Source organism: Sminthopsis crassicaudata, chromosome 1 (genome assembly GCF_048593235.1).
Source record: "Sminthopsis crassicaudata isolate SCR6 chromosome 1, ASM4859323v1, whole genome shotgun sequence".
In the NCBI taxonomy this organism is placed as follows: domain Eukaryota; kingdom Metazoa; phylum Chordata; class Mammalia; order Dasyuromorphia; family Dasyuridae; genus Sminthopsis; species Sminthopsis crassicaudata.
In genome coordinates, this window is record NC_133617.1 from 407,111,618 (window position 1) to 407,137,253 (window position 25,636).

Sequence of the window (25,636 nt, forward strand, 5' to 3'; positions counted from 1 at the left end):
CATTTCAATGAGTTGAAGAATCCATCAAGCTTGCATTGATTTATTGAACTGTCTCAGAGCTCAGCAGTACAACTCCAGCAAATGAACTGGTAACTTCTCCTCAAACCAGCAGTGATTCAACCCTCTCTGGTTTATTTAACTCTTTGCAGCTTTCAGAGAAAGTTAGACAGCTTTGTTTCATAAACATTTTTCATTAGTAACTTGTATGAGATGATTGTGAGTTGCAAAAAGTGGTTTTTAATTTGTTTCTAAATAGGTTAGTTTTCTGGGTGATATAACCTTAATTCCTTACATCTACTGTTAAGTATTCTTTATTGTCCATTTGATTACAAGGGTTTCAGAGAGGTAGGGCTCAGAGATGCTACTAAAAGTATAAGAAAATTAGAAGTCTGGAAAGAGAATGATTTCTCATTAAAGAAACAAATTCTTTCTGGTAGACATGGCTACATGTGGTGAACACTGCTTAACAGCCCCATTAGATGACCCCATGTAATAATCTTTTAAGCTCCTCAGAAATACATATGGGTTCTTATTTTTATATTTATTTAAATCATATTGCCAGGTAAGGAGGATCATTAGAAGGAGGTACTTAAGACATAAAGAACATAGAGCAGCCAAACAGACTGGAACACTATTTAAACATGGATTTTATCACCATACCTCGTCCAGGGAGCCCCATGAAGCCCATCTATCACTCCCCAGCTTTGCATTTTTCTTTGTAAAGATAGACGACCTTTGCCTATTAGATTTCATTAGCAGGGCACCATACAAAGCTCCTTTGCACATGACAGGATCGAGAGCTAAACATCCTCGCCTGAAGGATTTGTGGGAACAAGCCCATCTTCAATCTTTGTCCCTGGGAGGCACTTTTAACACCTGCCAACCACAGCACTATCATCAGAAAAACATTTAGAGATTTATCTTCGGGCTGGTAATTATAAGAGATAATTTGTTTGGAGTATGGATAAAGTTGGTCTAGCATAAACAAACTAGAGACTCGAATTACATGACGAACATCATTAACTATTGATTTAACCACTGCGGCTCTGCCAAAGAACTGGCACTTTCTCAAAATGACATATTATTCTTGAGCAGCAACTTTGGCCTCTGAATTCATCAAAAAGGATCTATTGATATCAATGATCTTTCACTGACGCTAGGAATATGTATGGACCTTTTTTATATTCAAGAATAATTTTAGGTTTGTTCTACCAAGAGTAAATAAATCTATAATATTGGAATGGTATTTTGAAAATCAGGGTACTATGGCCAGGAAGGTTCCCTTTAATGATTTGAAGTTATATTCTGGGTTGCTTATTATCATGGCTTATACAGTATCCCCAAAGTGTTAGTGCAGATTTAAGCTTCAAAAGATTAAATAGTTTAAATATTAAGTTAATAATGTAATAATACTCTGTGTCCCTCTGATCTTTGGGGAGGTGGGCCTCGATTTCAAAAATCCTGAATCTCAACCCCTCCCAGCCATTTAACCCCCCCCAAAAAAAAATCTTCCCTTGCTCTTCTCTGGCCCACCCCTCCAAAGATCAGAGGGACACAGAGTCGTATCACATCATTTTTAATAGTATTTTATTTTTCCCATTATATGTAAAGACAATTGTTAACATTAATTTTTAATAAAATTTTTAATTTCTGATATTCTCCATTTCTTCCTTCCCTTCTCTTCCCTATGATGATAAGTAATAAAGTTTTTATAGTTTAAAACTACACTAAGACTGTTGGGCTGTTGTACAATCATATTCAGTCATGTTGGATACTTTGTGACCCCATTTGGGGTTTTCTAACCAAAGATTCTGGAGTAGTTTGCCATTTCCTTTTCCAGCTCATTTTATAGATTAAAATAAGTGAGGCAAATATTTTTAAAGTGACTTACTCAAGGTCACATAATTAGTGTCTAAGGACAGATTTTTAACTCTGGAAGACAAGCCTTCCTGACTCCAACTCTGGCACTCTCTATAATACTTTACAATATTTATGATCCTCCCTTTTTTTTCTGATGCAACTGGACTAGATAAGTATATATTATATGGTTATGATATACCACTCATCCTACTGGTCACCAACAATATAAAATAAAAACAAAGAATTTAAACAATTCCTCCTCCCCAACAAAAAACAAAAATCAGCAAACCAACAGCTTCTATCTTTTGCAAACCTTAAAGTGCTATGTAAATGAAAGCTATTATTCTTATTACTAGAGGGATAGAATACAAGATTTAAAGAAACAAATACACAAGTTAAGGAAGGAGAGAACCCTAAGAATCAAAGGGATCAGGAAAGGATTTCTTAAGGAAACAGTACCTTGAGGTGAGCCTTGAAGGAACCTAAGGACCCTAAAAGGTGGAAAAGAGTGAATGTGAAGAAGGGAGACAGTGTGTATATTTGGAGGCAGAATTCATGTCTATAGAACAACTAGTAGATCAATAAGTCAGTTTGATCAAAGAGAGTAAGAAAAGAAGGTGAAATGTCTGGAAATATATTCATACACATTATCTCATTTGATCTTCCCAACAACCCCAGCAAAGCCAGGTATTATTACTGATTTAAAATGAAAAAATGGGCATAGTACAGTGCTTTGCCCAAAAATCATAGTGTCCATATCCTTTTGAGAATGCACTACTGTTATATCCGTTAGAAAAGACAGAAAGTTCCTACTTTTCATTAAAAATCACCAATCGCTGTGCTTTCCAAGAAGAGAAAAACAATTGCTAATGAAATGTATAATCACTGTAAACCCTCTTTTTTTCTTGTACAGAATGTCAAGGTGTTTCAGAAAAAAATATTAGTAATTATAGGTTTATGATGAGTTTTTATAAAATAACTATGTATACCACATGCAAAAAGAGCATGACCAACAACTAACATTTGGATAGCCCATTAACAAAGCACTTCATTTATATGAAGAGATCCAATAACTAATATATGAAATGGAGTTTTGAATTCAGATTTTTTTAACTCCAAATATAATGTATTCTATCTACTCCACTTTTAGTCTCATAAAAATTGAGTGAAAGTTTTATAATACTAACCCAATGAAATAAGAAAACATTGAGTTTTCTAAGAAACATTCACAGTAAAATAGTAGGGACTAATTGTTATACAATTTGGATATAATCCTAAAGTAGTACAAAAAAAGTCTCACAATTCAGAACCTAAAGTATACTTTCTAATAATTCACATGAGGACCACAAGTTTAATACAGGGATCCCAGAAGTTTTAATGCAAGTTCTCATTATTAAGTTATTTTATCTTACAATAGCCTGGTAAAAGATTTAATAATTTAAACTTGTGCCAAGACTTTTGGGAAACTATGTATTTCTCTTATATATCAAAAAAGATTTGCAAGAAAAGTAGATAGTGTCAAAAAGATTACAGGGGAACAATACTTATAAGAAAAACTATCATGAAACATTTTTAAAAGACAAATACATGATATAAACAATTGATATGTTACTTACAATTTCCTTCCATTAATGTAAATATTAGAAATTTCAACTTTATAACACTCTTTTATCTGAGTAAGAAAATATATTTATTATAAAATAACTTACAAGTCACAAACCACTAATTCAAATTGACCTCCCCTAGTCTGTTGGAATTAGTGAGGCTTTAATCTGTTTGCTCTCAAATAAACTCCTTTCTTTGCATAGACTTCAGATTTCACAGGTGACTACACTGCTATTAACTTAAGCTTTTTGAGGGCAGGTACTATTCCAGGATTTTGTTTTTGTTTTTGTTTTTGTTTTCGTTTTTTTGCATTCTTTGGTTAGCACAATGTCTAATATGTAATAGGTACTGAATAAGTATTTGTTGATTTATCAATGCTTCAGAGTTAAGCACTTTCTTAGAGTAGCTGAGATAATGGCAGACAAATTTTGCAAATTCTATGTGGAAACATATATTTAGAGCTATAAAGACCTCAAAAATCACCTAATTTGACCCTATCCTCTCATTTTAGAGAGGAAAAAAAAAACAGATTCAAAGAAGTTTAAATGACCCATCTAAAGATATACATTTTAAAAGTAGAACAGCAAAGTGAGGAGAGGTAGGATCTTGTAGCTTAGACATCTTCTCTTTGGTGTTAGTTTTTAAATAGGCTGTGTGACAGTGTCAGGATCCCCTCAGCTGAACCAGTTCATATTCTCTGTGTGAGTGTGTGTGTGTGTTTCTATGTGTCTGGAAAAAGGCAGTATTTGAGTTCAGAATAAAATTTATAAGGAGAGAAAAAAAAAAGTAGCATAGCTATTTCTTCTAACCTAGCTAGGATTCATTCAAGCCGTCTGACACCAAATCAGCAATTCTTTCTGTTATACCACATCAGTAGCTTGAGAATTGGCACACATTTAGAGTTCTTGGTAGTAATTCCTGATGATTTAAGTTTTTAAATCAAATATCTTGGCTTTTTCACCAGTAACATGACATCACTATCAATGAATCATTCCAAAGCCAGAGTTAAATATCCCTAGGTCTGCTGTGCTAAAACCATATGTTTCTTTAGAGAACCAATGAAAAGAGGAAATAAAACTTCTATCAACTATATTTTAAAGCCCTCCCAAAGAGGAAATTCACCATGTTTTCTCTGTAATTTCCTTATTTCAGCATTCAACAAATAAGTCCAGTGTTTTTCTTATTTAAAATGTATTTATTTATTTAAATATTATCTTAATTACAATACCTATAACAGGTATTCCTGAATCATAAAATCCAGTTTAAAATACTTAATATTAAAAGTTTAAGAACACAATACTAGAAAAAAAAAGACCATAAACCATACTCCTCATCTATAGTCAAGAACCGAAGGAGTCTCCTAAGTCATTTCAAGTTCCTAGATACATTTCTTTCTTTTTTTTTTAATAGCTTTTTATTTATTTTTATTTATTTTATATATGTATGGGTAATTTTAAAGCATTGACAATTGCCAAGCCTTTTGTTCCAATTTTTCTCCTCCTTCCCCTCACCCCTCTCCCCCAGATGGCAGGTGACCAATACATGTTCAATATGTTAAAGTATAAATTAAATACAATATATTTATACATGTCCAAACAGTTATTTTGCTGTACAAAAAGAATCGGACTTTGAAATAGTGTACAATTAGCCTGTGAAGGAAATAAAAAATATAGGCAAACAAAAATAGAGGGATTGGGAATTCTATGTAGTGGTTCATAGTCATCTCCCAGAGTTCTTTCCTTGGGTGTAGCTGGTTCAATTCATTACTGCTCTATTGGAACTGATTTGGTTCATCTCATTGTTGGAGAGGGCCACGTCCATCAGAATTGATCATCATATAGTATTGTTGTTGAAGTATACAATGACCTAGATACATTTCTAACCCTCTTCTTGCTCCCAGGAATGCCAGGAGCATTTTTAAAAATAATTCAAACTATGCAAAGCACTAAGCCAAAGAGTGGAACAGAGGATGCCATGGTCATAACAGATGCCAAGTCCCCGAAACTAGCCCAAACTCTCCTGCACATTCTTCTGATCATGGAAAAAAATCCAAATGATGTAGCATTTGGATAATAATTTCTTGAAGCACATTTACTATGGATTGGACCAATGGGGAGCCCAGTTTTAATTTCCTCTTAATTCTCTGACATCAAATTTTGAGTTGTGTCAAGTTTTCTGGTATTCTGATTAGTCATTCATATCCATGACATATAAAAGTATCCTTCCCCACTCTCAAATTGAATTTAAATTTTAAAAATCTCTATAGTCTCAATCCTCTTATTCTTTTGGTTTCCATCATGGCCCTATACTTCAATGTAGTATCACTGGTAACCTCTAATACTAAATCACATCTTTGATCCTGGTGAATATAATTTGCTGCTTATGTTATTCTTCTGGAGCAGCTAGATTTATTTTCCTCAGGGAATGGGCCCTAAGGAGCAAACTAAAATAAAAATATTTATGATTTAAGCGTATGAGTAGCCTTGAGTAATTGAGTTATAGACTAATGACAGATTATATAACCTATATAACCTAGTAAAACTTTGTAAGGTGAAATAGTTCTTTGGATTTAATGGATATTCCCATGAGTTGTAATAAACTGTTGTTATAAATTTGAGGGTATACCTGCAAATAAGGAACTAGTGGACTACCTCCACATCTAGACTGTTTGTATTTATTGAAATAGGTGAGTTGTTGCTTTTTTCCCCCAAACTACTTGTGTCTCATTGAAAAAATCTTGCTGCTATTATTTAATTTGCTCAGCTCATTACGGTGAGGAAAACTCATTGGAAACCTCTCAATTTGCCTAAACCACCTTTTGCTAAAGGAGTGTTCCTTCCTTGGAGTATGCTGAGATTTTCATCTTCTTAGAGTTAACAAGCGCTTTTTAAACATCTCTTTTGTTCTAGACAAAACTAGAACTAGTTCCCCCTAGAAACTGGGGAACCAAAGAAAAGAGACAAAAACCCAGTTACAATTCCCAGGGAAGTATGAAGTAGGGGTAGATACAATATGTGAACTACATCTCAAAGGTGATATAACTGACTCTCTCCCATTGTTAGTTCTGTTCTTTCGGGTGCCTCTTTTGGAGGAAGATTTGGATACTTCAATTTCACCAGTGCCCAATTTACAGAAAGTTCCTACTACTATGGGTGTGGGGTATATTTCTGGGCCTCAATGTGTTTAATCAAAAGTTTCAGGGTCTCACTTGGAGGAGGAGGGAGGAGAGGAAAAGTTCTAGATGATCATTTGATAGACAATTATTAGATCTTTGACTTCTTTGGGGGAAAAAATCCAAAACACAACAAAACAAAGACTATATAAGACTGATAATGGTAACTAATTATAATTTTTAAAAGAAACTTTCCCTGCCCTCTTAGACAACTGACAAATGGAACTATTTTTAACATTAGTTGAGGTGTGGAGAAAGCAAAAAAGAAGTGATGAATGAGAATTCTAAGAGAGACTCTTTCCTGCCCAAAAATGCTTGATGTCTCCAAGAACTAGATAAAAGAAGCAATGAAAGTTTTGTCTCAAGTCAACATTAGAGAATCACAAAGTGGGGAATAGAAGAGGTAATGATTAGAGTAACTCCTAACAGTTTTCCAATTCTTTAAGTTCTGTCAAACACTTCAATTTCAAGCATTTCACTTGTTTCTTACCATAACCATATAAAAGTATTAGTATCTTCATTTTGCAGACAAGGAAATTGAGGCTTTGAAAGGTTAAAGGACTTGCCTATGTTTAAACAGATTATAAATATCAGAAGTCAGAATTTTAAAACCTGTGTTTCAGATTTTCAATCAAGTACCTTATCCCTAAGGCAGCTAGATGGTATAATGAATAGAGCTCTGAGTTTAAATCTGGTGTCTGATACTAGCTGTGTGACTTTGGGTAAGTCACTTAACCTTATTTGCCACAATTTCTTCATCTGTAAAATGAGCTAGAGAAGGAAAAAGCAAATCACCTCAGGATCTCTGCCAAGAAAACTCCAATTGGTGTCATGAAAAGTCAAAGACTATCGAAACTTTGAACAACACCCTAATCATATGACATATTTCCTCTCCATTGCAAATGAAAGAATATGGAGAATGAGCAGCTAAAAATGGAAATGGTACCTAGTCTTCACTGACTACAAGTCTGGGGCTATTGAGAAGAAGTTACATTGAATTTTTCTCTGGTCTTATATTCTTAGAAGTGTGGAGGTTACAGATGGAGACATTGAATTTGGGGAAATAGAAGTTGGGGGAGTTTCCAATTAACTATTTGCTAAGAGTCATTTCCTGTGAAATAAGGGGCAAGAAGGGCATAGCAGGAGCCAATTTGGAGATTAGCATAGAAAAATTTCCCAAATTAAGCTCTTAGGAAATGTCAGAAGTAGAATTTGAATTCAGGATCTCTTCCTTCCTAGTTCTGTAGACACAGAAGAAAATCTGTGAAGGAAATACAAACAACTGACATTTTAAATAACACTTTTAGGTGCTTTCCTCCCAACAACCCAGTGTACCCAGTGCAAGTGCTGTTCTTGGATAGAAGAGACCTAAGTTCAAATCCCATCTCTACCACAAATTAGCTATGTGTGCATGGACAGGCATTCAACCTCTCTGAGCCTCAGTTTCCCCATTTGTTAAATGGGGATAATACCTCTAGTACCTACCTACTATAAGTAGGTAAACTCAATCTGTAGGTGAGGATCAATCAACAAGTACTTATTAAGTGTTTGTCACAGGTCAGCCACTCCACTAGGATCAAATATAATAATGTATTAAAGTACTTTGCAAATTTAAGGCACTATACAAGTGTTGGCTATTGCTATCTCTATTTGTATAGATGGGAAAACTGAGGTTAAATGATTTGTCAATAGTCATGCAATCACTAAGTGGATGAGTGCCAGAATTTGAGGTCAGGTCTGTGACTAAATCTAGAATTTCCTTCTCTATTCCAATACCATACTGACAAGACAGGTTACCTGCTTGGTACTAGGAGCTCCCAAGATGGCTTTAGCTGCAGGAAATATTTACCTCCTGAGAACTCAAACTCTACCTGTAGGTCATTCAAACTTTGTGCTCCACTAAAAGAATTTAAGAAAGAATTTAAGAAAGAAAAGACCTATGAACTTCCTTTTAAGATTACTGTAAATATTCTGGCTAATATGCTCAAGTTTGTATAAGAGTACTAATAAGCACTCATCACTATGAGAGTTGAATGAGATGCCTTCAGCAACTCATTTGTTAAACAGTCAGTTCCTTCAAATGAAATACAAGTCATTATCTAGCCAAACAAGAAAAAAAATACTGCATTTCCCTGTTTCATATCCTATGTTAAGCTCTAAATCTGCAGCATTATTATTTTTTCCTTTCCTTTCTTTTCTTTCTTTTTTATTTTTTTGCAAATAACCTTATGAAATTAAAAACTGGGCAAACCAAATGTTTTAGGTCACAGAAATAAAGGGAGTTCTAAGTCAAAGTATCAGTCAAGTCACCAGGGAGAACATAGCCCATTAAAAAGGAAAACAATTTAAGTATTAACCATAAAAAAACACCATTATCAACAGAAAATTATGCCCCAGGAATTGGTTTATAATAGAATTTCTGAGCTGGAAGGGACCTTTATGAGCATCTAGTCCAAGACCCTCATTTTACAGATGAAGAAACTCATCTCTCTATTACTGAACTGAAAGTCTCAACTGAGATTTAAAACCTCCATTCTACTGAGTTTCAATTGTTTCATTCTTTCTTAAAGGAATCCCCATAGCTGATCAATCTGGCAGGCAGGCAGTAAACTTGGGCACTCAGAAGGTGCATGTATTGAGTACATACTTGGAGATGTTCTGTAAAGGTAGGGAACTCATCTTTGACTTCATTTACCCCACACCCCAACTTTGCCTCCTCAACTCCACATCAAGAGTTTCAGAAAATTCAGAAAATGTTGTCTATTACAATGACTTGCATAGATTAGAGATGAATCACTGTTTTTAAGGAACTTACATATAAAAATTGAAAAATAGTTATTTGAAATACCTGTGGGGAAAGCAAAGAATAACTTGAAATCTATGTATATCAGAAAAGAAAGTTTTCACTTATACACACAGTTCTTAATTCTCAGTTCTTCTACTCATTCAAAACATATCTTGACAATGCTACTAAGAGTTAAAGTACTTTTAAAAACCAGCCATTCTTATGTATTGCTTACATTGTAAGCATCTCACTTCAGAGGAAAAAGAAAATATACCTTGTGACTTTTTTTTTTTCATAAGAGCAAAAAGTAACAGCACAGTTCCAAGAGCAGTCATTATCTGATATTGACCAATGAAATACAGAGTACTCTGGTTCCTGGTAATGGCATTTTGATATATATATATGTGAATTATGTCTAAAATATAGAATAATAATTATCAAATTCATGAATTCAGAATTTCAGTTCTGCTTAAAGTTCTATGTTTAATCATCTTCACTTGATATTCTATGCCTTGATTGAAAATATCTGTATATATTGACAAAGCCAAGATCCTTTCTACAAATTCAAGAAATATGACAATTCAAATAACTTATTTATTGATTGGCACTAATGACTCTAAAGAAAACAAAAATGCTCAATTCAAACAAACAAAATAATTAGTTGACATGAGAAAACTGTAAATAGGACTCAAGTAGTAAATTTGCTAAATGTTCTTTTCTATGATCCATGTTAGTCTTGGTGAATCTTTAGTTCCAATATGTGCATATAATAAACTGCATGATGAAATAAAGGAACATATTAGACTTTCCTTTCTCCTCACAAATAGCCTCCTATCATGAACTCTGCTAACTGGTCTGAATGGATAAACAGCTGTTCTCTGCAAGAATGCTGGACGTACCTTATGGACAGATGGCAGCTAATTCCCTACGGCCTAAGCACATAAACCCTTAGGTTGGTAACATTTGTACTAATCAATGGATACATAGAAATTTGAAAATTTGCTGAGAAACTGATTATAATGCCTAAAAGACAACCCTTAAAAAACAAACCTAGGATGTTTATTTTTCTTAATTTGTGACAAATCAGTTGTTAGCTACCTGCTCCCAGAAGTACTCAGTCCAAAGACTGGAAATAAGACATGGATTTTTAAAACTTTTACCTATGTGAAAAGAGTATCTTCAAAGGTGCCTATAAACAACTATGTGAGGAAATTACTGCTTAATTTTTAAGATCACATTTAGAAAAGCTTTTATAGAAGATAATATTATGTGAAGCCTTGACTAATAAGCCTGGTCCTAAAACACAGCCAGGAAAATATTCTTTAGATGCTAATTTGTCATAGTAGAAAGAAAAAGCATATCCTGCTTATGTTTTTGACACATAAGATCCATGATCACTCAAAAAGAACATGACCTAATTATCCATTTAGGACATATCAAATGGACAAAGAAATATGTCCAGATTAATGCAAGCAGTTGGATGGGCAATCCACAGAGTTTTCAAAAGTCTATATGTGTATACAAATATATACACACATGAATACACATACATGTGTGCATATTTTACATTTAAGTGCACACACATGCACATGCATGTGTTACATAGTACATATATAAATTAAGCTCCAATTTTTAGTGTTTGCTAATTTTTGAGATGTAAATGCTCATTCAGAAAATTTTAAAATCAGTTTCATGAGCTAGTATGAGCTGGCTATAGCATATCACTGAATTATGCACATGTGTATGCCCATTCATATATATATACATACATATATATATAGAGAGAGAGAGTTATATATATAATTTATATATGTGTGTGTGTGTGCACACATATAAAATAGATACTGCAAATGGCCAATGAGCTATTTCCAGAATTGAACAGATCACTCAGGACTATCTATGGGAAAATATCAAGGTTTTTTTTTTTATGATGATCCATATTTTCTCCTGAAATAATGATCTAACTTAAATTCTTCTACTGTGATGCTTGATCATTAGTCATAGAATGCAACAATCTCCAAAGAACTGAAGCTGAGGATCACCGAGAGGAGCATGTTGGGCTTGATAAGATTGCCACACAAGCAAAAAATTACAGAACAGAAATAATATCAAGAACACTGTCAAAAAAATGGATGATCAGGAAAAAACCCAAAAAGATGGGCTAGCACATAGCAAAAAATAAATAACTGAGAGCCTATGTGCTCCACTAGTATTCATGTTATATTTAGATAATTCAATGAAAGTTCCTATTTTGGGTAGACCCTATGTGTCAAAGTTATAAGATATGAATGAGAGTTGCAAAAATAAATTTTTAAGAAAGACATATATAGGTTTGCTTTACTAAAAGGAATATTAAAATAAATAATAACAGATTCACACTGTAATAGGCATATTAGAGTATTATTATGCAACTATAACTCAATTCAATGCCAATTCCCTTTTCTATCTGTGTGACTCTCTACTTTTTTATTTAACTTCAAGTTTGGGTTCACAAATTTTTGTTTCAAGAAAGCCCAAAACATCTTTTGTTCACACATTTTGGAATTTCCTCTTTTCAGAAAAGTTAGAGTGACTAAATCCATTAAAAATTTTGAGCTGGAAGGTACCATAAACACCAGGTCAATTCTTTCAATTTTCAGATGAAGAAAAGCTGAGTGACTTGCCAAAGTTATATAAGTAAGCCCCAGGTAGAGCTGAAATTATAATTGAGATATTCTGATACCCAGCTGAGTAGTTTTCTATTACTCATTCACATTGGTTTTACAGCTAGGTTACTGTCAAAGGTCTTTGTAATGGAGGATGGATGAATAAATAAAGGAACAAGCTGTATAAGTGACTTCAAGAAGTTTAGCTTATGTAAAGAGGCTCGTGACTATTTACAAAAGTGGAAAGTTACAAGATTCTTCAACTACTTAATTTCAATTTTTTTTCACAATCAATAAACATTTATTAAGCGCTTGCTATCGGCATTGTGATAAGTTCCCAAGATACAAAGAAAGGCATTGTCAGCATTTTATACCTTGGAAGTTTGCAACACTGCAAAATTTTGGTTTTGTTTTGCTTTGTTTTCTTGGTTGTTTAGATTTAAGAAAGTGATGGAGAAAATGTAAATAATGTAGATTAAACTTAAAAGCATATTTAGAAAGCCATTGTTAAATATTTATCAGCATACCACTACTTGTAATATACAGTAATGCAGAATAAGAGCATCATGGAGCTTCAAAACAAAATGCTCCGTGGGGGGAAGAAGATGAAATCAGAGAAGACTTCATGGAGGAGATATTTCAGTTGTGTTTTTTTAATAGGCAGAAATACAACAGAACTAGGAGGAAGATTAGGCATAGGGAAAAGGCAGAATGGTGAAAGTCCATGAAGTGTTTGAAGACCGGAGAGGAGGACAAAAGAATCAATAAGCAACAGAATTCATAGGAGTTTTTCAAGTATTCAAGTGATATGACTAGACCTTTGTAAATAGTTATCAAGTCGATTTCATGCTTACCTCTAGCCAATTATGATTTAATAATTAATTCTATGAAGCTTATTAGTTCAATTCACTTTCAATTCATCATCATCATCATCATCATCACCATCATCCTCTCTGTCTCTATCTCTTTTCCTCCCTCCCTTCCTTTCTCTCTCCTACTTCCTCCCTTTCCTCCCTTTCCCCCCTCATCCTCCTGTTTCTTTCTTTTTCCTTCTTAATCTCTACCAGTAATTTAACAGATCCACAAACATTTATTAAGCTTTTATTGCCAGACATTATGCTAAATTTTGGGAATATAAAGAAAGATAAAAAACAATCTCCATTTTCAAGGAGATAATATCCTAAATGGGGTGACAAACATAAAAATAACTAGGTAAAAATAAGCTATAGTCAGAATATATGGAAGGTAATCTGAGAGAGAAAGGCCTCCTGCAGAAGGTGAGGTTGGAGCTAAGTGTTGAAAGAAATTAGGAATCTAAATGGTGAAGGGGAGGGAGTAGAACATTCCAAGCAGCTCAGACTGCCAGTGTGCAGAGACAGGAGAGTATCTTACGTAAGGAACAGCAAGTCCACTAGAATGGAAATGAGCCAACAGAAGAAATGGGACAGAGGGTATCCTGAAACCAATTTCTGCCAAGGACTAATTGCATCTTGGGTAAATCATTGCCATTCTCTGGGACTGAATTAATAATATTCAGAGCCATAGTTCTAGAACTTAAAAGTACACCAAAGGTCATCTTGTCCAACTTTTATATTTAATAATTTTATTTCTTTTAAAAAATATCCTCTACTTCTCCAATTGTATACTTCATTCACTTTGGTTTCTTGTTTTAACTACTTAGCAAAGATAGTAAAATGTGTCAAGAATATTTTTTTAATGGCAAAAAATGTAATTTGCACAGACATCCAAAAATTAAAAATTTTTTTCACAATGTTTTTAATGAAGCCTCCTGGTTTGCTAAGTTAGAAGTAAAAATGTTTGAAAATTAATTTTTAATTTAAAAATTATTTCCTGGAAACCTGCTTCTTCATCCTTAAAACCAGAAGACAACTAAATCAATCAATTCATTTGGGCTCTGATTTGAGGAGTAAGAGATCAAATGAGATGTTTTTGTAGCAAAAAAAGTATCCAAAAAACTTTTTAAAATATACAGATGAAAACTAAAAATGAAGAAGGGTACACAAATATAGGAATATTGTTACTATCTTGTTAAATGTAACATGCTTAAAATAAATGGTACGGAACAAAAGCTTATAGTTTCAAATATAATCTTGTTCTTTTTAGATTGAAATAATTGTGATTGTTAATGATTAAGTTCAAAATAAAAGTTTATTTTTAATAAAAGCAAGCAGTAGATTTGAGAGAGTAGATTTGAGAGTTTAAAACAGAAAAATTATACATCATCAGTTGGGTATAGAAATCTGTCTTATCCAATAGGAAAGCAGAAAAGGAGGGGGAGAAGAGAAAGTGTGTGTGTTGTGGGGAGAAGCTGATAAAAGGAGGTGGTAGTAGCAAAAGTGAAAAAGGAGTAGAAGAGGAGGAGGAGGAGGAGTAAAAGTAGTAGTAGTAGCAGTACTGGAAGTGGTAAGTAGTAGAAGTGGTAGTGGTAGTAGTAGTAATAGTAGTGGTGGTGGTGGTGGTAGTGCTGAAGGTGATGGTTGTAAGAGGCGGCATTTGATACTTACAATACTTACACTACTCTGAGAGGGAGGTGCTATTATCATCCCATTTTACAATTGAGAAAATTGAGGCCTAAAGAGGTTAAGTGACTTGCCTGAGAACATACAGCTAGTAAATGTTGATATAGCATTAGATTTTAGTTCTTCCTGACTTCAACTCTAGAGCTTTATTTACTATATCAGAGGTACAGTAATATGTAATATATATCATATATGTGTATATAAATATGTATATATAATGTCTACACATGTACATATATCTGTATGCATATATGTGAACACACACACATATACATATTCACATGTGTATGTGTGTGTATTACATGGCCATGCAGCCCCAACCCTCTCAAGTGTGGCTAGAAATAGATTAAAATGTAATTAAGAAATTTCACAAAATAAATAAAAAACAATAACATAGATAACATTACATTTTTAAAAATATGTCAATATGTGACCCAGGGCTCCTTTATATATCGATTAGTCACTACTATTTATTTTTGAGTTTGATATCACTGTCTTACACCATCTAGTTGCCTATTTTACTATTGAAATTAATTAAATGATTAAATATTAATGCTGAATATTAATGATAAAACTGTGAAAGAAAGGGTATCAGCAATAGAAAATACCAGGTAGTTCAAACCTATTGTCTTTGGTTGGGAGATGAAATGTGGGAATAAAACAGCAAAAGCTCATATTTCTGTAGCTCTTTGGAGTTTATAAAGCATGTTTCTCACAAAATTTTTGAGAACTATTTGAGCAATATGAATATTTATATCTTATTATTCCCATTTCATGGATGAGGAACCTAAGGTTCAAGGTCATGGAGCTAATTACTCAAACCCAAACCCTCTGGATTGCATATCCAGCATTCTATCTCCATTGCCTTTGTCCACTACAGTGAACAGGACTATATATAAGAAGATAAATGGGTCCCCAAGAAATAGTTATGGGATACATAAAATATACAGAATTGTTGAAGTTGGACATTGGAGATAGAAGGTCTATACATCTCCAAATGAGACAAATAAGCCTGGAGGCACAGTAGTACCTGGCTCAGAGAAAGCTAGAAAATTGACCAGGGAGAGAAATTGCACAAAGTCAATATAATTAATTGAAATGTTATTCAATCATTCAAATAGTTACTAAATAAATACAAATTTCTAGGCATAATATATTATGAAGAAGTAAAAAAGATTTCAAAGACCCTCTTTCCAAGAGGCTTACAATCTGGGGGAAAAAGACATGTAATGCAGGTCAAATATATTGCAATGAGAAAAATTCATAAGAATACAAAGGACTATGGTATCAAATAAGGGAAGAAAACACTTCCAGTTAGAGGAAAACAGGGGAAACTCCATGCAGGAGGTAGCATTTAAGTTGGATTTTGAATTATGCAGAAGCCTGAATTTCAGACACAAAGAATAATGTACGAAAAGGCTATTGACATCTTACTAAGCAAATAATTATCAAGAATTGAATGAATCTTGTTACTAGCAAAGTACTTTTTTATAATGTTTAATCTACAGCATGTTTATAGGATGTATACTCATTTATCTATTTCTTACTGAAAAAAAATCTGCATGTATATGTTACATAGAAATATCTTCTAAGTAATAGAGATGATGCACAATTAGATGGTGCAGTGGATAGAGTACCAGGGCTGAAGTCAGAAAGAGCCAAGTTTGAATCCACAGTCAGATATATAATAGATAATAAAGAAGTAATGCTAACTAAGAAAGTTTATCTAAATGATTTGCTCAACAGCTAGTATCAGGGGCAAGATTTGAAATCAAACACAATTGACTCTAAATCCAGTTCTTTATCCCGTACTCCATCCTTCCCTTCAGTAACTTAAGTTTTGTTCAGCTCAACAAATGCTAAATGCTTACATAGAGAAGATGTTAACATTCCTACCCTCAAGAAACTTGTAAGTAACCAGGGAGATGAAATATGTTCCCAAATTATTTTAAGTTACGATTAACTGGATAGGATAGGTCAACAAAGCAGCCTGAAAAAGTTCAAGGAAGAAGAATCACTCCTTGTTGGGAGGAGACAAGGGCAAGAGAATCAGAGAAGCTTTATGGTGGGAGTAGATACTGAGCTTTAAAAAAGAAAAGCATGCCATTGGCCTTAGGTGGAGAATGTTTTTAGGAAGGGTCCATTGTAGGCATGTTATTATCAAACTGTTTCAGTCACATCTGATTCCTTATCTTGTAAAGACTCACTGGAGTACTTTGCCATTCCTTTCTCCAGCTCATTTTACAGATGAGGAAACTGAGGCAAACAGGGTAAAGTGAGTTGCTCAGGGTTCTACAGCTAGTAAGCATTCTGAGGCTGGATTGAACAGGTCTTCCTAATTCCAGATATGATGTTCTATCCACTGTACCACCTAGGTACCATCATTATAGACACAGAGAGTGGATAAAGAAAGAAAAGGACAGGGAATGGTGAATAGACTAGTGTGATTTCAATATAGTGTATTTGAAAGGGCCTTCAAAATAATAAAGCTAGAATCCTAGGCTGGATTCAGATTGTGAAAAGCATTCATCACTAGATTGAGTGATTCTGTATTTTTCCCCAGCTTCAACAAGGAGTTGGCGTTCCCTGTGCAGGTGAACATTACACATTAGGAAGAATACTCTGATAGCTTTGTAAAAGATGGATTAGAGGGATTAAATGGAGGTAGAACATTCGGAAACTATTTCTGCGGGTTACTGAGAGTCGATCTGAGCTAGGGTTCTAGCTTTAGAAGTGGAAAAGCTCATGGAAGCAATTTTAGAGTTAAAGCTCAACAGGACTGGAAGAAAACTAGACTCTAGTTTTAGTTTTATCACTAGTTCACTGTGTAGCTTGGGCAAGATTTCAGGTTTTGGTTTGCTCCATGGTAAAATGAGGGAGTTGGATCAGATTACTAAAAACCCCTTCCCATTGTAATGTTTTAGGAATCTGTGATTCTGACTCTAGAAATCACGTACACATCTCCTCGCAATGCCCACACTTCTCAGGCAGATGGTGCTCTTCTCACATTATCAGGCACCCAGGAACTACACGCCCATCTAAAAACAATAACTGCCTTTTAATTCTCACATCTGAATTATTCCTCTAAGACCAGAACAGCTGCATTCTATTTGCTAGCACATGCGTTTTTCAAAATCTCATTAGACATCTAATGTTTTCAGCCTAAGCATACGCCCTGAGGGGAATTTGTCTTCTGGGGGGCTCTTCTGGGTCTGTGAAAAAGGTGCTATTAAGAGGAAAGGCACTGAGTTTTTAAAAGTGAGAAACAAGATCTAACCAAAAACTCAATTTAGTCTATGAATTTATATCATACAAATAAAATTTGTGCTTTTTACTCCTTCTACCGAGGAGGGATGTCTCAGTTACTACAAATTCTCCCCCAGTGATATTTCAGCTGCAATACAGCCAGCGTCCATCAACACTTGATTAGCAGGTGCAAATAAAGTGCATAATCGGTATTAATCTGCTAGTCTGTCGCTGCTGCCGTTTCTAAATCTGCATAAATTTTTACTAAAAAACTTTACGAAGAAATGCTATTCAGAGCAAATGATGCATCAAATTCAAACAGGCCATCAAGATTGCTAATGGATTTTAATAGCAGCTATTATAGCATAATAGTATTTTCCCAACAGCTGTTTGTTTATACAATTTTCCGTTTACAGGACCTTTATGTCCAATCCCAGGAGAAGGCCCTCAATTCATTTATAATCATTTGGTTCCACCTACAAACAAATGCTATTTTATGCACATTCGAATTCAGTGTGAGTGGTCTGTAGATCTGACCAACTCCCACCTCATTCAGTGAAACCAGCAGTGAATATTATAAGCTAGATTAATTAGTTAATATTTACTTCTACTAAGTACGACTAGAATAAATATTATTAATTGGTGAATCAAAAGAAAGAATTTACTGATTGGTTTTGGGTTCATTTTCAGGGACATTGGTAGGCTTACATTGTGTTTAGCTATCTGTAAATTAATTTTTTTTCCCCTGAGGCTGGGGTTAAATGACTTGCCCAGGGTCACACACTAGGAAGTGTTAAGTGTCTGAGACCAGATTTGAACTCAGGTCCTCCTGAATTCAGGGCTGGTGCTCTATCCACTGCACCACCTAGCTGCCCCTAATAAATTAATATTTCAATGTGCTGGTTCTCCAATGGGTCTCTTATCTCATCAGTGTGGGGATTCTCTCTAACAATTTAGATTGCAACCTATTCTGCTTGCCATCTTGTGAGACTCTGTTCCACATCATTCTATAATGTAGCCTTAGAGTCCACTTTAAGGGCTTCTTTGTTGTTTTCTTGACGTTGTGTGGATATTAAGAAACACTCAAGAAGTCCCTGGTTCTTATGCACAATGGACATTTAAAGCTAAAAGTTTTTAAATAGGGCACTCTCTCACACACCACACCATGCTGCTGTAGATGTTCAGTGTGGGTGAAGATCAATTTTTTGTTCCAGTATAGAAAATTCTGGTATGAAGATCCCCTCTACCAATGCAGATCAGCAATTAGTACCTTTCCCTTTTTTCTTCCTTTACTTATAGAGCCATAATAAACTCAGAACTGCCATTGATACTGTGAAAATGCATTTTTCCTATGATTCTAATTGCTATCCCTCTAACTTTCCAAATCAAAATACTCTGCCCAAGCCACCATTCCCCTTTTATATAACATCTCTCCGATTAGAATTAAATTCCTTGAGGATAGTGCCCATTTTCATTTTTGTATTTGTATCTTCAATTTAGCACAGAGTTTGGCATATAGTAAGTATGTAATAATTACTTTTTTATTCATTAATTGAGAATTATCTGAAAAGGTAAATAGCCTGGTCAAAAGTAGGACTCAATCCTAGTTTTTTCTGACTTCAAGACTGATACTTTTTCTGTCCACTATATATATCCACAAGGTAATGTAAATAAATCATACTACCAAGATACTCATATATTGTAAATTTAGTTCTCATATTAATCATGAAATTGGTAGACCTATTAAAAACATAACAATTAAGAGGACTATAGAAATAGGCTTAATGAAAACCAGAAAGTAGAACCAATCAATATTCAATATGCCTATCTCTTCCATCTCACCCTCTTTTTTTTTCCTGGTATATGTCTTGTATGCACATATATTCAGGGACATTTGTGTTTTTTGACTCAATACTATGAGAAAGCAATCAAAGAGACTGGAAACTACTGGGAGAAAAATGGAGATATAGTGATAAATTCATTCAGAACAAATGCAACTTTCCAAGGGAACTATGTTTTCTATTCTGATGCTTTTCAAAAACCACATGTAGGGCTGACCAAGTCAGAATATCAAACAGTGATTTCAGTAATATAACAGAACTACAAACTTTAAATTCATTATATGGAAATATAGAACACTTTGAGAAATCATCCATTAATGTATGTGTCACAGTCTATCTTAACTACGGCTGTATTTGGATTTAGGCTTCATTGGGAAAACTGATTTTCCATGATGGAACATGATCTTTATCACTCCATGATACAAAGCACAAAACTGTGTCCCTGATCATAAGCTATAAATGCAAATCCAAATCAGGATATAGTTATTATTATGTTTGTGATAAAAGCTTAATTACATTAAGTGGTTTCAATAAAGCATTTGACAAAATGTCTCATGCTATCCTTATGAACAAAATGGGCAGATGTGGGCTAGATCAGAAGTGTCAAACATATAGCTAGCAAGATGCATTAAGGCAGCAAAATTCTAATAGGGCAATGTGACTGGGAAGTATATGACAAAATAAATGAAAATACAATAGATAATGTTAATATTTGCTTTTCCAACTCAGTATGTGGCCCACAGGGATCTTTATATATGGTCTAGTGGCCCCATTTTTACTTGAGTTTGACATCCATGGGCTAGGTGATATTACTGTCAGATAGATTTAGAAATAATTGAACCCCAAATGAAATCATTAATGGATTGTTGCCAACTTAGGAGGAAAGTCTCTAGTGGAATACCACAGTTCAATTCAGATCAACTCGACAAACACTATCTACAAGGTACTGTGCTAAACTTTGGGAATGCAAGGGTCAAAACAGAATATTCCTCCTGGGTCAAAAGGAATTAACATTTTAGCTGCTTTATAAATATAATTCCAAACTGTTTTCCAAAACATTTGTGCTGATTCACAGATCCACCAACAAACAGTATTCTAGGGTATTTCTCTTCCCACAACCCCTCCAATATGATCAATCCCTTCCTTTGGGGATAGGAAAAGATGACAATATTTTCTGATATAAGGTGAAATTTCAAGGTTCTTTTGATATGCATTAGTGATTTGGTGTGTTCATGTGTTTTTAATACTTCATAATTCTTTTGAGAATTGTTTGTTCATACCATATGACCATTTCTTAATTGAAGAATGACTTTGATGTGTGTGTGTGTTTGGGGAGAGTGAGGATATGTATGTATATGAGTGTGGCTATGTATATGTGTGTATGTACACACATACACATAAATTATATATATTATATTTATATTATATACTATATTATGTATTAATAAATTGTGCTTATATCATAGATATTAAATCCATATAAAAATTCAGAACAAGGATCGTTTTTTCTATTTGATTAATTTTCTTATCCTCATCAATTCCTAATAATTTTGTGTAGCTTTTCAATTTCTTTGTGATCTTTTGTAATTTCTTCCCTCTTTTGTTTGTTTAGTAATATATTTTCCCCATAGCCATAAAAAAGTATATGATCTGCTTTTTTATAATTTTTATGGTATGATTTTTAGTATTAGTATTGATTAATATATCAATTTAGAATATATTATTATTGGTTCAGTCTTTCTAGGAAGCAATTTGTAACTATGCCACCAAATCTATTAAGTTAACCTTTGATTCAGCAAAACTGTAATTAAGTCTATACTCCAAATAGAACATAGAAAGATGAAAAGCACTGATAAGTGCAGAAATATTTTTAGCAGCTCTTTTCATGGTGGCCAAGAATTAAAAATGGAGAGGATGCTCATCATGTGGGGAATGACTGACAAATTGTGATATATAAGTGTGCTTGAATATTGTGCTATGAAAAATAATGAAGAAAAACCTGTGTATGTACTTATGTAAAATGAAGTGAATAAAACCAGAAGAACAATTTATATTGTACAATATTGTAAAGACAAACAACTTTGAAAGACCAGAGGACTCATGAGGAAAACTGATTAACTGAGTGCAGATTGAAGCAGATAATTTTTTTTTTTCCTTTGGATATGGCTAATGTGGGAATTTGTCTTGCTTGACTATGCATATCTGTAAAGGATTTTGTTTATCTTGCCTTCTCAGTGGGTGGGGAAGGAGGAGGTAGGGAAAAGAATTCAGAACAGAAAATCAAATTAACAGAGATAAGATATATGGTTGCCATATGCCTTGACCTCATAATACATGTAAACATGTGAGAATTATGCACTCAAAAGCATTGATCTGGTGTCTTGATTGATAAGATCAGAGTACAGTAGCAAATGTCAGGCTACTCAGCTTTGCCTTCTGGAGGAATCTAACCATGGAAAGTGACCAAGAAGATTTAATCATGAATTAATATTAATCTTGATATACAATTCTAAGAGAAGGACTGTTTGATCATGCTAGACTCCTCAAAAGTGTTGATTAGTCTGTGTTATATCTGAGATCTTTGATACATCAGCTCTACCTTTGTATCAGTTATTTGAAACTTGTGGCTTGCTAGGTATTATTTGCTTCTGATGGAGAAATCCATAATTATTTCAATTCATATGGAATTTTATCCAAGGAACATTATTCGAATTATCATGATCTACAATGATATTTGCCCATAGTAGAGCTTTTTTTGCAGCAGGAAAGTATTGCCTTTCAGAAGGCCAATATTCAGAAGGCCAACTATTCCAGTACCAGACATATTGCTTCTATAGTTAATGCAAATAAAATAGAAAAAGAAGATGGAACTAACCAAAAAGTCATCAGTGCCATACAGATTTAAAATCCATTAACAACTTTGAAGTAAAAGGCACTAGGTGAATCTGGGGTAAGGTCCTGGGTTTGAATATCTGATCTATTGTTTAATATTTCGTCGTGCGTGGGTGAGTCATTTAACCTCCCTAAGACCTCAAGTTGTGGATGTATAAAATTAAAAAAAAAATGGGTTTGATGACCTCTGAAGATCCCTTCTAGTACTAATTCCATTATTTTACTTATAAAAAATACCAAGAATGGAAATACAATTCTATGAAGAAGGTTTTATATTTATAATTTTCTAATAATTATTCAAGAAGCAGCCTAATATTGTAGATGAAGCAATAACTTTGAATTCAGGATAACGGAGTTCAAAATTTGCAGTTTATCATATTCCATGATGTAATCTTGTATCAAATTAATTTTTTAGTGCTTTAGGCAACTCCATATTGTCTAAATTATATACAGGTAGCAAATTTGAATTATTGCAGGTAGTTTCGACATCAGGAACTCCCAACAATGATGAAATCATAAGTCAAAACAAAAATCAAAAGAATTATATTATACAGAGCAGAGTTTTTTTTTTGTTTTTTTTTTTGTTATTGACTACTATACCTGTATCCCACATTGGTTCTGGATCCATGTACCCATCAATAATAACATTAAATCTCTGTCCCCTAAATCTGTTACTGGATCTGTTATCATATTCATAATCCCAAATTTTAAAACTGTAAGGAGTTTGTTTAGGTATTTTATCATAAATGACTAAAATTACAATATCTATCATTAATTAATTAATTAACTTAGAACCTCTACTACAGTTTATTAAATATTATTTATTAAATAATTTTCAGAAAAAAGCCTCTCTTATGTTTGTGTATTTATATATATATATGTATATATAGATAAAAAACTACTCCTCCAATATTCTATGATTGCATTACTATTAGGTTACTATCTGTATTGTTTTGTAAATATATAATAAAGGCCCAAAGAGAAACAATTATATACAATAATTATCAGCCAGAGTCACCTCAACTAGTGCCTTCTCTGTTTCTTTCTCCCCAGTTCTGAAAACACAGGTTCATGATTTAACTCTCTGAATAGCAGCCAAATTTTTTCAAGAACTCTCTTCAAATTATTTCTTCAGGATATAAGGATTAAACCCATTTTTATCAAGAAATGCTTCCACAGATTTTCTCCCTGATACTTGTCATACTCCCAGCAGAGTTCTCACAGTCCTTTATTTTTGTACCTGGTTCATCCTCCATTCAGTTATGACATCCACGCAAGTAAAATGATAGTTAAAACTCTCAGGCTTCTACTAGACTCAAAGATAACAGCCAAGATGAAAGGCATTTAGAATTTCATTCCAATTACATATACAATAATGGTCTAGTTTCCCTAGTCTCTGTGGGAGAAGTTATTGAAGCTAGCATTACATATGTTGGTATTTTAGGGTCTTTAATCCCAGCAAAACAATCATATATTTAGCTAGTGTAGTTTTGGTCTTTTGTTTTGTTTTGTTTTGCAGGGTGGGAAAATCTTACTCTGTAAATCTGAACAAGAAGACCACCAAACATTACATATTCATGGTTGACATGAGTGAATTATCTTTTTATTTGTTACCATTTACCATGTAAATTATTTTATTCTTGGTCACTAGGTGGCTCTGACTTTCCATAGGATGTCGGGGGGGAAAAGCCTTTAGGAAGAAATCAATACAATGCTACTTTTCCCCAAATAACAAGATTTTACAAGAACACAACACTGATGAAATTCGAATGGAGTACTTAGCAAACAAAGTACATATTTGTACCATATGAACTCACAGATTAAAATTGGGCCTTTGGTTAAATCTTCCCTGTCAGAAATTATTAGGTATCTTAATAGTAAAATATCTTAATAGTAAAACCATCAGTTCTGAGATTTTGGACATAGATTTATATTATTTAAAAATAGCATAGCTTATGTTTTAATTTTTCCCAAGTGTGAACAACATGGCATTAGGCAGTTGTATTTCCAATAATGCCTCATTGCCTACATGTCTAAGGAAGCTCAAATGTTTACAAAGTGAGTCATAATTTAAGGCTGACAATATTCTTTAGGTAAAAAAAATATTGCATTGATTATGCAAAGCTTCACGAATATAAACAATAAACTATTGAGAAAATAAATAGTATTTAAAAGCCAAAGGCAAAGAACCAACTAGGAGACAATGAATATGCTATATTTAAGAAATGTTGTTTTAAAAAAGAGAGTTTGTAATGACCAATATTAATCTGACCTCCTTACCTGGCTTAATTATGACATAAAATATTGACATTTTAATTTAACTTATATTTTCTTTTTAAAGGACAACATGAGAAAGTAGAACAACTACTGGATTTGGAATTCAGTAATCCAGTAAAGTAAATCCAGTAGGAAACTACAGGTTTTGGAGAACCTGAGTTCTAATCTTGTTTCTATTATTTAATATTCATGAAATCTACATTAACCTCACCTATAAAATGAGATAAAAATTTCACCTGTAAACATCTAGATGATTTCTAAATTCCCTAATTCTGTGCCTGAATGAGATATTTTTTGGGGGAAATGACCATTTGCTTTGGGATTCTACCATTAGATCATGTACACAATTTAATAATTTAATGATAATTAACATTTTACAAAGTGCTTTCTATACCTTTCCTCACTTTGTTCTCATAAAAACTCTATAAATTAGTTATTGCAATTATTTTTAATTGCTATTACACAGAAATAGATGACTAGCACGGCAAAGCTAGTGAGCTTAGAGGATGGACTTCCACTCAAATTTCATTTCAAATCAAGGCCAGTAACAACTCTCCATAGACATAGAATAGAATTTACAAGTCAGGGGCTCTGGATTCTTTTATTTTATCTATTTCTGTTTTGCTCCACTTAAGACCCTTTCTGTGATCTTCTGTGTCTCTATCTCTTTTGTTTCCCTCTGCCTGTCTTTCTGTGATCTCTCTCTCCTCTCTCTCTCTCTCTCTCTCTCTCTCTCTCTCTCTCTCTCTCTCTCTCTCTCTCTCTCTCTCTCT

General features: G+C 33.6%; 1 protein-coding gene across 2 annotated transcripts in view; it reads right to left on the minus strand.

Moving 5' to 3' along the window:
- The window catches only part of PRUNE2 (prune homolog 2 with BCH domain), a 226,761-nt gene that overhangs the window by 129,288 nt on the left and 71,837 nt on the right, over window positions 1–25,636 (minus strand). The gene's annotated exons all lie outside the window — the stretch shown is intronic.